The 13026-nt window shown below is 40.0% G+C and overlaps 1 protein-coding gene and 1 pseudogene across 1 annotated transcript in view; both read left to right on the forward strand.

The window, feature by feature from the left end:
• Nucleotides 1–13026, forward strand: part of LOC129249812 (calcium-dependent secretion activator-like) — an 83841-nt gene that overhangs the window by 37876 nt on the left and 32939 nt on the right. The gene's annotated exons all lie outside the window — the stretch shown is intronic.
• LOC129251124 (U2 spliceosomal RNA) lies at nt 357–539 on the forward strand (annotated as a pseudogene).

A 13026-nucleotide genomic window follows, 5' to 3' on the forward strand; every position in this document is an offset into this window, starting at 1 on the left:
GACATTTCTGATTATTTATTGAAAACAGTTTTTTGCTTTTCTATTTTTGGTTTAGATACTGAAAGTCAGTTTAAGTGAATCGGTATAAATATTTCGTACATTAATTTTTGTGAGCGTGTAATTCTCAAAAGGTTTATTAGAAAATCTATTGACTAGGTAGTTTGTTGGTTGTGTATGGTTATCGGTTCTCGGCCTTATGCCTAAGATCAAAGTGTGGTATCTGTGTGTATTATACGCGTTACGACGCTCATAATAGTTTTTGGTTTAGATGCTGAAAGTCAGTTTAAGTGAATCGGTATAAATATTTCGTACATTAATTTTTGTGAGCGTGTAATTCTCAAAAGGTTTATTAGAAAATCGATTGACTAGGTAGTGTGGTATCTGTTCTTATCAGCTTAACATCTGATAGATCCTCCGTCGGAGGACAACAAATGTTAAACTGATTTTTGGGAATGGGCGGAGTGTTTTAGGGGCTTGCTCCACCTCTGCCACGGGTTGGCCCGGTATTGCAGTACCGCCGGGATTTCGGCCTTGAATAGATACAAGAAGAAATGTACTAATACATTTAGCTTTGGTGGGAAGAGACATCAATTTTTATATGAATACAAGTAGACGAAAATGGAAGAAATTTGTAAGTCTGTTTCTTCGGTCCGTTTGGGTATTTTTTTTTGACAACATCGAAACCAAAGCATTTGTATCATATTTTAGCTATCATAAGCCACTCGTATCATTTGTTGAAATTGAAAACATTGAGGATGAATAATAATAAAATGAAGAAAATAAAATATGAACTTTATAGCAATATTATAATGAACCTATAATTATCCCGCCCCTAATGCTGCTTTCGTCTCATTCTCTCTCAGTTTGTTTTACGGAAGGTTTCACTTCTATCCCGTCTAACCGTTAGACTGGTTTAATTTTTTTATTTATTTTTAAGGAGATCGATAGCAGATTTAATGGCGATTAATTCCGCCGTGTAGACCGAGCTATATGTTGGTAAATTGGATATATGAACGTTTTCAGTCTCAGTGCTAACGCCCACTCCGGTAATGTTGTTGACTTGTGAACCGTCTGAGAATAGAAAAGTATGGATACTGAGATTTTTTTTTATATAGGCAAACCTTTGATGGTATATTATAATGGGTGTATCAGTTTTTTGGTATTTACGAAGTTCAGTATTGAGCGAAGTATGATATTTCTATACAACCATTGAGGTTTGAGTCCTGGTATAGGTTTAAGGGGAAGAAATGGAATATGGAATTTTTTACTGTTCAGAATAATTTTGCTAACTGCTGAAGGGATTCTTTTAGGTAGTTTCTTTCTTTTATATGTTTGAACAATTTTGAAAAGCGGTTTATTATAACTGTGTATGAGAATTTTGACCAGTTTATTTAAAAGAAAGTCTCTTTTAGCTTCTAGTGGGGGTATATCAGCTTCGAAAACGTATATTGTTGACGGGGTAGTTCTAAATGCTCTTAGTGCAGCCCTCATGGATGCGTTGATAATAGTTTTAATTTTGTTTATGGCGTGCTTGGCTGCATAATCGTAAAGGTACAGATCAAAGTCTATTTTAGATATTAATATAGCGTTTGAGATTTCTATGAGAGCTGCCGAATTGCAACTAAATTTCCAGCTAGATAGGCACTTAATTACATACTATATATTTAGTCGTTGTGGTAGGACTTTTTGTAGAAGAGTTATATGTGCATTCTAATTGTATCTTTTGTCGAATATTACTCCTAATAATCTTAAATTTGCTACATTTATTATTTGGATGGTGTTGCAATGGATGGAGAACATGCATTCTTTTTTACCGCAGATATGTAAATGTTTGCATTTGTATAATGAGAGTGATATACCGGAGTAGTTACACCAATTTTGTCTTCAAATAGGGAGTTTAAGCCAGTCCTAATATCGGCGTAAGCGCAAAAGGAAATTTCTTTGTGAAGGGATATTGTGCATAATTATTTAGTCCAGTCAAAAGAAGATTTAACTTAGTAATTTTAGGAGTATGCTAGTTTATGGTTTTATTATGTAAAGCCCATCACTGTGAACTTAAGTTTGAGTTTTCGGGGTCGGGGGTTGTGTCCCGCGGCCGTCATCTTGGAAATAAGGGTGCAACTGGTTTTTTGCGTTTATCTCGTGAATTCCGAAAGTTACGAACATTTTGTAACATACTTTTTTGTAGACAATAATATTATCTACAACTTTCATTCAAAACTTTTTATTGTAAAATTAATAATAAAAAAGTTATAAACAAAATTACGCGAAAAATTAAGGGATGAATTGTTTTAAAGCGTAATAACTTCTTTTTTATAGATTTTATGGAAAATATACTCCAGAGCTTTTTTATAGAGCATTCTTTTGTGAACATTTTTGTCTATACGTTTTTTCCGCTATCTTTATTTAGTCGTATGATTTTGAGCTGCTAAGCGGAGCAACCAATACATTAGCGAAGCGCGTACATGATTACACAGGCCGATAAAATTTAACCAACATTCAGACCCAGAAACCAGACTATATATTTCCGAAGGTTTATGATGCGCTGAATCCAAATCTGGCCTCGGAATTGCTCTATCTGCTCTGGTTTTTGAGATATCCTAATCTAAAAGTGCAAAAAACTCCATTTTTGCCCATATTTGAGGTTATGTAGCCTTGCAGATGTTTTCTTTCACCAAAGTTAAAGGATGGCATCTTTAAATACAAGCCTTCTTGTTTCAAATGGCGTTTTGTTTGCTCAAATATCATTTTTTTTTCGCAGAGATATCGCATTTTGAAATTTTCATGTTTCTAAATTTTCCTACACCTGAAAATCGATTAAGATAACATAGACATGATATAGTCGATTACTAATTTTCTTGAATTGAGTCTTATTTTTCTTAAAATTTTGTCTCACATCATAAGTGTGCTGACTCACCACACCCCTACACTATCTAACCTTTGGGTACCGAGTCACACACAGCCCTAACCCCTAGAAACCACCCCTATCATACCGCGAGCAGGCTAACCCACTTAACCGCAAGCAGGCTTACCCACAAACTCCAAATTTACATACTATTAATCCATATATTTCAGGCCCTCAAACCCAAGAAAATTAGTGATCGACTATATCATGTCTATGTTATCTTAATCGATTTTCAGGTGTAGGAAAATTTAGAAACATGAAAATTTCAAAATGCGATATCTCTGCGAAAAAAATGATATTTGAGCAAACAAAACGCCATTTGAAAAAAGAAGGCTTGTATTTAAAGATGCCATCCTTTAACTTTGGTGAAAGAAAACATCTGCAAGGCTACATAACCTCAAATATGGGCAAAAATGGTGTTTTTTGCACTTTTAGATTAGGATATCTCCAAAACCAGAGCAGATAGAGCAATTCCGAGGCCAGATTTGGATTCAGCGCATCATAAACCTTCGGAAATATATAGTCTGGTTTCTGGGTCTGAATGTTGGTTAAATTTTGTCGGCCTGTGTAATCATGTACGCGCTTCGCTAATGTATTGGTTGCTCCGCTTAGCAGCTCCAAATCATACGACTAAATAAAGATAGCGGAAAAAACGTATAGACAAAAATGTTCACAAAAGAATGCTCTATAAAAAAGCTCTTAAGTATATTTTCCATAAAATCTATAAAAAAGAAGTTATTACGCTTTAAAACAATTCATCCCTTAATTTTTCGCGTAATTTTGTTTATAACTTTTTTATTATTAATTTTAATAGGACTATGAATAAGTTCGTGCGGTTTTACAACAGATGGCGTAACTTGATTATTATTCCATCGATCCACATTTCCAAACATTCATTGGAGAGCTACTGTCGTAAGGCACAAACGTCAGTATAAGTTTTTTATTTGAAGCGTAAACAACAATATTTTTACCACACTTGAAAATGTCGAATTTCGTGCCAAATAATGTGTTTTTGCGGGGAATTCTTCTTCATTATTTTAATATGAAGAAAAAAGCAGCCGAAAGTCATCGTATCTTGGTGGAAGTTTATGGTGAGCATGCTCTAGCTGAGCGAACGTGCCAGAAGTGGTTTGCACGCTTTAAAAGTGGTGATTTTGGCTTGGAAGACGAAGAACGCGAGGGTGCGCCGCCAAAGTTCATGGATACCGAATTGGAGGAATTGCTCGATCAAGATCCGGCTCAAACGCAAGAAGAGGTTGCAAAAACTTTGGGAGTTGATCAATCAACCATTTCCAAACGTTTAAAAGCCATGGGAATGATCCGAAAGGTAGGCCATTGGGTGCCGTATGAATTGAAGCCAAGAGACGTTGAACGCCGTTTTATGGCATGCGAACAACTGCTTCAACGGCACAAAAGAAAGGGTTTTTTTGCATCGAATTGTGACTGGCGATGAAAAGTGGGTCCATTACGACAATCCAAAACGTCGGGCAACGTATGGATACCCTGGCCATGCTTCAACATCGACGTCGGCGCAGAATATTCATGGCCTGAAGGTTATGCTGTGTATCTGGTGGGACCAGCTGGGTGTTGTGTATTATGAGCTACTGAAACCGAATGAAACGATTACGGGGGATGTCTACCGACGACAATTGATGCGTTTGAGCCGAGCACTGCGAGAAAAACGGCCGCAATACGCCGATAGACACGACAAAGTTATTTTGCAACATGACAATGCTCGGCCACATGTTGCACAAGTGGTCAAAACATACTTAGAAACGCTCAAATGGGATGTCCTACCCCACCCGCCGTATAGTCCAGACCTTGCGCCATCCGATTACTATCTCTTCCGATCGATGCAACATGGCCTGGCTGACCAGCACTTCCGTAATTACGATGAAGTCAAAAAAATGGATCGATTCGTGGATTGCGGCAAAACCGACCGAATTTTTCACAAAGGGAATCCGTGAATTGCCAGAAAGATGGGAAAAAGTAGTAGTAAGCGATGGACAATACTTTGAATATTAAATTTGTAACCATTTTACGTCAATAAAGTTTCAAATTTCGAAAAAAAACCGCACGAACTTATTCATAGTCCATTACAATAAAAAGTTTTGAATGAAAGTTGTAGATAATATTATTGTCTACAAAAAAGTATTTTACAAAATGTTCGTAACTTTCGGAATTCACGAGATAAACGCAAAAAACCAGTTGCACCCTTATTTCCAAGATGGCGGCCGCGGGACACAACCCCCGACCCCGAAAACTCAAATTTACGTTCACAGTGATGGGTTTTACATAATAAAACCATAAACTCGCATACTCCTAAAATTACTTAGTTGGCTATTTTTTTTGTCTCTTTTGACTGGACTAATTGTACGCTATTAAAAGAGAAGCACTGAAAGAGGCAATTCTTGCGGTATACCGTTATGTAGTGTAAGTGTATCGGAAAAGGCATTGTTTACTTCGACCACAATTTTTTCTATGAGTCATAATTTTCTTTATATATTTACATATATGTGGTCCGGCTTTCCATTCTATCAATTGATCTAGTATAGAGTGGATACCGATTTTGTCATATGCCTTAGCGAAATCGAGAAATATAATAGATATGTGTTTTCTTGCAGATAGGGCGGCCGCAACTTGATGGTCTACATATAGTAAAGCATCAGTTACTTACTTACCTGGCTTGAAGCCAACCTGGTTATCATGAAAGAGTTTGTTATTACTAACAAACCACCATAACATATTGGCTATAATTTTATCGCGGACTTTGGAGCAGCATGCGTTTAAAGAAACTGGAGGGTATGAGTTTATTTCGGTTTTATTAGATGAAGGTTTTAATATAGGGATTAGTATACTTGTTTTGTAGTCTAGCCCGGGCGTTATACCTTTAAGTTTAAGTAAAACAGATTTCAATTAAAGGAGGTTTATGTCTTTTTCAATTTCTAAAGCTTTATTGTCAGTGGTTGATGGGAAGTGCCTGTTGAGGGATGCGTGCTTACTCTCTTGGAATAAAACTGGAAAATTGATATCAGTGGAATAGTTGGACCAGTGGGAACAAAAAGTATCTGCTATCTCCTTTCGGTCTGTAAGGTTGGGGTACTGTGGGTTGGGGATATTTAAGCAGTGGATTTCATGGCTTATTTTGAATCCTCAAAAACGTCTTATATTAGACCATATATTTTCTGTTGGAAGGTAGGATTTAAATTTTTTCATTGATATTCTTTTTGATAACTTTAAAGATGGCGTTAGCTTTTTTATATCACATTATAGTACCTTGATTAATGTTTCGCTTCAAAATGCACCAGCAAGAAAAACTATCACGCAATTCCTGTAATATTAAAATCCACCATGGAACATTATGCTTGAATCTGTTTAGGTCAGATTTGGGAATAGATGCATGTGTAATTTGATGCATGTAATTTTGTTTATATTCGCAGCTTCTTTGTTTATATTATGTGCTACAGAACGGCTACTGCAGTTATTCAGAGCATTTAATCTATATGATTCCCAATTTGCTTTTTTTGTTATAAATCAATGTTTTTGTGTATGGAAACTAGGTTGGTGGTTGTGGAAGAGGGAGACTATAAGGGAAAGTGGTCACTCCCACATATTTGCGATATTTGGTGAGCAGATTGAGATGTCTATATGTGTGGCTGAAATGAGTTGGGGTGTTATTGTTTAGAATAATAAAGCTGGATTGAGAGATGAAATTTGCTAGAGTTCTGCCTCTACGATTTGTGAGGGTAGATCCCCAGTCGGGGTGCCTAGTATTCACATCGCCCATAACGAATTTGGTAGGATTTCAAGAACGCTTTGTAGGTTGGTTAGGTTAAAATTTTTATTCGGTGGAATATATGTAAAGACTAGTGTAAATTGATTTTGTGAGAAGATTTTAACTGCAATAGCATCAAAAACGTTATTCATTGATATGGACTGGTGCTCAATTGATTTTTGTAGGAGAATTGCCACTCCACCGCAAGAGTTGGAGGCATTGAGGTGGTGTACGGAGAAGTTTATTGGTATGGGAATAGGTGAGTTAAGTTGAATGTGTGTTTCTTGTAATGGTATCACTTTGATATTATGTTTCTTTATTAGCAATAGAAGCTCATTATAATTATTAGTGTAGCCTCTGATATCCCATTGTAGTACTTTAAGAGTCATAGTTAAAGAATAGGAATTTAGGTATATGAATATGAGCAACAAAATCTGGATTTTGAGTTAAACAGTTATATGTAGTATAAGTAAGCTATAAATAGGGTGATGATATACGATATGATATATGTACGTAAGATTAAAAATGTAAGTTAGATATATATGTATGTATAGTATATTGATAGGTCTTAAATTTATATGTCGCTCATGAGCGCGTCGCTGTCCTCTTCTTCACTTAAAGTTGCTTTCTTTGGTTTTGGAGAATTGGTTTTGGTACTTGCTTTGTTTTTGTTTTTTAATTGTGTAATGATTCTACGTGATGTGTTCCTAGGGAAGATTTTAGTGTTACTATTTGTAGCGGCTTTAGGGGCTACTTTCAATAAAGATGCAGGTGGGTTTATATCACCTTCAATATCCATCATGACGTCTCTATATGTGCTAATGATTCGTTCCAGTGTGTACGTATTGTTGTTGTACTGGTTATGTTGTAATGATGCGGTTGGGAGTGGCTGATTTTGCTTGTGTTCTGTCACCAAAGGTTGGGGGGCAGCGACTGAGGCGTAAGATGCCTGAGCATGTGTATGATGCTCTTGATAGATTGTGTACGCAGTTTTGTTGTCAACTTTATATGCTGTTGTTTAAAAAAAATTGGACACTTCTTATCGATAGCAGCAGGGTTAGTTGGGCTTAAATTGGATTTTAAACAATTTGTACACGTTTTTGGGTTAAGACATTGTTCGCCTAAATCTTTATTTAAATGAGAGCCTTTAGTACAGAAGGGGCAGATTTTATTGTGATTGCAGTATTTAGAGGTGTGTCCATAATTAAAACAATTGTTGCATCCGAGAGGTCGGGGTATATGCGGGCGTATAGTAATTTTTTCATAACCAATGCGAATATCAAGAGGTAGTTAAGTCGCGGCAAATGTCAAGATTACTAGACCTGTAATGATTCAGTTTTCTTCACTATTTTTAAGTATTTTTTCCACTTGATACACATTTTGGATATTTATTTCCTCTAGAATTTTGTTTTCAGGTATGCCGCGTAACCCATTGCAGTATATAACCCCTTTCGTATAGTTTAAAGTTTTGCTTTCAGTGATTTTTATTTTTATATCGTTAGTTAAGGCGGTTAGAGTAAGTAATTTGTTTGCTTGGATATGGTTTTTTGTTTCTATTAAAACATCTCTATTGTGGACCTTTTATAGTTTTATCCCATTCTAAAAGAGGTTGATTTGAAGCTGTTTCTATAAAAGGTGGTTTATTCGTATTGGTAGAGCTTAGCACAGCCAGGCTCTATTGTTGATTGACACTGCACTAGTGGTTTTTGTTTTTCTTTTGATAATTCCTCTTTCGGTCTTATTTGTTTTTCAACGTTTGGTGCAGTGAGTATGCACTTAAAGTTCTTATTGGTTACAATGTGTGTTGAACTAGTCCAGCAAGTTTTGTTGTTTTTATTTGCCGGTATAGAAAAATTCTAGCTTTCAGATTTATTTTTGCTCACTTGGGTAACAAAGCGATTAGTTTAGTCACTGATTGGAAATTGTATTCGAAAGTTGTATTCAAATTTTCTTTGACTTTTGTTATAACGTTAGGTAGAATGAATTGATAGTAAAATTTTACTTTGACATTACTAGAGGCTTTGTTGCTTGCATTACTTTCACAATTTTTAAATTTTACTAAAAAGTTTTCGTTTATTTTAATGTTGATTTTGTTACAAATATGCTCGACTTTGAAATATAAATTTTTAAATATTAGTATACTAGAGCGACGCCCGTAGCCGAATGGCTTGGAATTCGGGAAAACGTAGGTTCGAATCTCCGTGAAACACCAAAATGAAGAAAAAGTTGTTTCTAATATCAGTCGGCGCTCGGAAGGCAGTGACAAATCTCCGAGTGTATTTCTGCCATGAAAAGCTCTTCATAAAAAAATATCTGCAGTTTGGGGTCGGCTTAATACTGCAGGTTCCCCCATTTATGAAACCACACAGAGACGCACACCACAAATAGGAGAAAGAGCTCGCCTAAACACCCAAAAAGTGTGTAAGCGCCAATTATACAGGGTGGGCCGAATAAGACCTACTACCACTACGCAGCAGGTCCATAGTTTGCCTAGCAGTATGCGCAGTTGCTCCATCTTGTTGAAACCACAAACTAAGATTCTGCTCCGCCTTTGGCCGTCAAAAATTTTCAATCAATGTTCTGTAGGTTAGGTTAGGTAGTGATGGTTGCTCAGAGAGTGGACCCACTTGGACGAAGAAGTTTGGTTCATCCTTTGTGATACCATTGCAAGAGGGGGAGAAGAGGTGAAGGAAAAAAGTGGACGAAAGGGAAAGGGATGGGGAAGGTTGAGTGTATGTGGACTACGAACGGTGACCAGTCTACGGTTGTGTTAACCTCTTTATGTTGCTGAAGAATTTCATCAGATTTTTGTTTTCAATAACTGCTATATCAGCAGGCGCAGAAACAAAGTGAGAACCAATATGCTTGAATCTTAGTCCCACGAGAACTGGGCAGCTGAGGAGCAGGTGCTGAGATGATTCCACCTCATCATCCATACAGCTGACGCAAAAAGGACTCAAAATGATTCCGAGTCTCACGGCATGTATACCCCGCGGACAGTGCCCCGTGAGGATGCCCACAAAATTTGAGAGATGAGATTTTGTCATCCTCAGAATATCCCTCGAGCGCCTCCTATCCAAACGTGGCCAGAAGGACTTCGCGACCTTACACGTTCGTGTATTTGCCCAGCGCTCGCTGAGTTGGTGCAAAGCCCATCCTTCCAGGAGTAGAGCGCAGGTTTTCAAGGTGATCCCGATCCTCTCCTTTCGCGGGCACACTACCTCACAGATCCTTTGTCTAGCCAGCTCGTCAGCTTCTCAGTTTCCAGCAATGTCAGTGTGACTAGGTACCCAAATTATCTTTATATCGAAGAATTCTAATGCAATCGAGAGAGAGACCAGGCATTCTTTGACCAATTTCGAATGCACAATCATAGAGCCTAGGGTCCTAATTGCCGCTTGGCTATCGGAGTAAATATTTACCTTCTTAACAGGTATTACGCAAATAAGTAGCCAGTCAGCTGCTTCGTTGATTCCGGCCACCTCTGCTTGGAACAAACTGCAGTGATCCGGTAGCCTGAATTTGAGTTTGATGGGGAGCTCTTTGCAGAATACTCCTCCTCCAACCCTACCGTCCAACTTTGAGCCATCCGTGAACACGTTAACCAGGCCCTGTCTCCAAGGGTTGCCCTCGGTCCACTCTTCCCTTGGTGGAATGTGGGTGGAGAAAGTTCCGCTTATACTAAGCGAAGGCACACACTGATCCATCGACGAGGGGATGAACTCAAAGTTTCTGAGGATGCTTGAGTGTCCATATGTGAGATTGAGCTTATAGCCCGAGCCCCTCAGTCTGATTGCGGTACGTGCAGCGGCAATTCTGCCTGCAATGTCTATAGGTACCACATTTAACATAACATTAAGCGCCAGGGTAGGAATAGTTCGAAGCGGCCCACTGATTCCAATGAGTGCAGGCCTCTGAACTCTTTCTAGCTTTTTAACTGATGTCGTCTTCTCCAGTGAGTTCCACCAGACAACGACTCCATATAACAGGATTGGCTTTATTATGGTATTATAGAGCCAAAATACAACTCCAGGCGAGAGGCCCCATCTTTTTTCAATTGCGCCCTTGCATCCATACAAGGGGATTGTTGCCCTCCTTACTCTCTCCTCAATGTTGGGTTTTTACGTTAGCTTACTGTCAAGGATTAGATCTAGGTACTTCACCTTGTCAGAAAGCACCAACAGAGCGCCAACCATCGAGGGGAGTTGAGCTCTGGGTATTTTATATTTCCTCGTGAAAAGGACTAGCTCCGTCCTGAGAGGATTCACCTATAAGCCGCAGTCTGCTGCCCATCGAACAACTACGTTCAGATATCCCTGCATTAAATCGTACAGGGTATCTATAAACTTTCCTCTAACAATTAATGCCACATCATCCGCGTAGGCAATCACCCTACAGCCCCTACTCACCAGCTCCTCCAGCAAGTCACTGATAATAATGATCAAATGAAATGGTGAGAGAACACCGCTCTGCCACGACCATCCTGTCGCTATGCATTCTGTAGATGAACCTGGAAAGGTCGGTTCAAACCCTCAGCCTGCCCACAGATTTAGTGATTGCCTCCGGGAGAACGTTATTAAAAGCCCCCTCAATATCGAGGGAGGCGCCAACTGCGAGTTCTTTCTGATACAGGGATTCCTCAATATCCTTAACAATTGTGTTCGGGGCAGATTCCACTGATCTGCCTTTACAGTAAGGATGTTGGGTGCGCGACAAACGAACCCGAGGAATTTCGCTTCTTATGTGTAGAACATGTGAGCTCTTGCCAGCCTTGGGTATGAAAACAACCCTCACAGCCCTCCAAGATCCCGGTATATAGGCCCTGGCTATGCAGCTCGCATAGATGGGGCTCAGCCAGCGGCATGACACCTCCGCAGATTTCTGCAGTTGGGCAGGTATGATGCCATCAGGAGCAGGTGACTTGAAGGGCCCGAAGGAGCCAATGGCCCAAACCAAGCGGTGCTCATCCAGCAGGCAGCCCCGGTTCTGAAGAAAGATTGGTGTAATTCCCAAGCTGGTGCTGTTGGATACCGTATTGGTCGGAAAATGAGCGTCGAGAAGCAGTTTTAGTGATTCCTCGCCGCTCATCGCCCAACGTCCCGATTCACCCATTAGGTATCCCAAGGGAGTCCAGCTCCTCGTGAGTATTCGTCTAAATCTTGAAGACTCATGACAGAGTCCCTCTTGGGCTTCATAATTTCGGACTTATAGATTCCTAGCCCTGCTTTATACAGTTCCCATCCTGAGGGGGAGACTTAATTCTTTCAGCCCTATTAAAGAGGCGTCTGCACGAAGCCCTAAGCTCAGAAAGCTCAGCTGCCCTCCAAGGCGGTTTCTCCTCCTTAGGGAGTGTTCTAAGTAAACAGGAGCTTTTGAAAGCCTTATTACAAGCTGAAGTGAAGATCTCCATCAGATTATCAGTCGCTCCCTCCGAGAGATCTAAATTTTCCCTTGGTGCTTCGGGGAGAAGGTTCAGCAGATTCCTAGTATAAATCCCAGTCCGTTCTCCTCAGTTTCCCTAGGAGGGCCTTTTTGGACGGGTTTCAGTGAGAGAAAATTTAATATACCAGTAATCCGAGAAGGAGTGGGTGTTAAGCACCCTCCAATCGGAAATTCGGTGTAACAATGAGGAAGAGGCCAGAGTAAGATGCAGCACCTCTTTCCTGGTTGCAGTAATGAAAGTAGGGTCCCTACCACCGCCTTCAGCTTAGCTCCCTTCCACACCTCTCCCACTAAGGCCAGATAGCTGAGAAACATTTTCGTTGCCGTAGCGCTCCAGGATTTTGTAGCAAGACGAAGGTCGGAGAAGGACCGCTTGCTTTGCCCTGCCTGCCGTTTAAGTTTAACAGGGGGTCCCCGAATTGGCAACCCGGAAGCTCCCGGAAAATTGAGGGAGGACCCGTTACTGGTACTGGCCACTCCATCCAGAGCCGTTAAATTAGGAAACGCAGACGGTTCCGCCTGCAGTCCCCTACCTACAATAAGCAGGCTCCCGCTTGTGACCCCCACGTTCTTGCTGGAAGTCGGTTCCGACCTCCCCTCAGGGTCCCCCTTGTGTTCTGCCCTATTAGTCGATTCCGACAATTTGCTGCCACTAAGAGCTTCGGCCTTCGGGGTTGTACCCCGCGAGAATTTGCGAAGAGGCGATTACGCCCCTCTTATCCTACGGGAGATGGTTTTAGGACTTGGCTCCGAGTTCCCGCTACCACCTGATTTTTTTGGTGTTGTGCTTGTTGTATTGGTATTGGTATTCATTTTTTTTTTAAGTGGGTCCCCACTCGAAGCCGCTATCCAAAGCCCGTAAACTGTAGTCGTCCCTTAGGGGTCCCATGGTTGTCTATGCCGC

This window comes from Anastrepha obliqua, chromosome 6 (genome assembly GCF_027943255.1).
Source record: "Anastrepha obliqua isolate idAnaObli1 chromosome 6, idAnaObli1_1.0, whole genome shotgun sequence".
Taxonomy (NCBI): Eukaryota; Metazoa; Arthropoda; class Insecta; order Diptera; family Tephritidae; genus Anastrepha; species Anastrepha obliqua.